A 968-nucleotide genomic window follows, 5' to 3' on the forward strand; every position below is an offset into this window, starting at 1 on the left:
ATATATATATATATAACTCGATTTATATGGATGCCTGTGTCGTAATATCTAGTGTGCACACACACACACAATTGCACCGTGAATATAACAAAATATAGGTGTACTTATGAATATGTACATATCTCTCTCTCTCTCTCTCTATATATATATATATATACACACACATATATATATATATGTGTGTATCTATATATATATATATATATATATATATATATTTATATACAAATATATATATGTATGTATGTATATTCCCACAAACAACTCATATGCAGCCACAAGACTTCAGGTTACATTATATACACCTATCTAAATTAAACACATATATTTAACTCAGTGTATGTATAAATATATATATATACACACACACATATTTACATATATACTGACGCAACATCGCTATTACAAAGCAGGATATATATAAGAAAAACAATATATCGACTTTACCTTCAGCAGTATCAGAATATACACATCAGCATATCCTTATATACATTTATGTATACATCCGTCACTCTTACTGCAGGCAGTATGTGTATAAATATATACACATACCTATCTTTCTATGTATATATTCACCACTGTCGCTTGTATATATTTATACCCAGTCTTTTGGAAGCAGTGTGTATATATACAAACATATATTCATTTATGTTTGTATATGTATCTGTGTGTGTGTGTCACGCCCAGTTCTTCGTCGTTTAAGGCTGGTTGCAACTAAAATAGTTCACAGATTTAACGAAAAACGAAATTGTTAACAAAAAAAATTATTTTTTGATGCATAGAAAGTAGGTGAAACGAAATGTAAAACACGATTGACGGGGGTTTGTCCACTTTGTTAATGTTTGCTCTAAGTGCTAGAAATAGCAACTAAATTTCTCTATCGGATCATACTCTGCTCTTTTCAGTAGAAAGACGGGGAAACAAAAAAAAATTATTGGTTAGCGTATTCAGACACACACACACACACG

General features: G+C 30.1%; 1 protein-coding gene across 3 annotated transcripts in view; it reads right to left on the reverse strand.

Moving 5' to 3' along the window:
• LOC115226555 (syntaxin-7) overlaps window positions 1–746 on the reverse strand; it is a 42812-nt gene extending 42066 nt beyond the window's left edge. For 2 of the 3 annotated variants that reach the window (XM_029797558.2, XM_029797557.2), the window contains exon 1: window positions 448–734. The gene's annotated coding sequence lies outside the window, so the exon portion shown is untranslated. Of the gene's footprint in view, window positions 1–447 lie in introns of all 3 variants that reach the window. The other variant, XM_036515037.1, reaches the window with a different exon arrangement.
• Between the last annotated feature and the right edge of the window lie 222 nt (window positions 747–968).

This window comes from Octopus sinensis, linkage group LG30, assembly GCF_006345805.1.
Source record: "Octopus sinensis linkage group LG30, ASM634580v1, whole genome shotgun sequence".
Classification (NCBI taxonomy): Eukaryota; Metazoa; Mollusca; class Cephalopoda; order Octopoda; family Octopodidae; genus Octopus; species Octopus sinensis.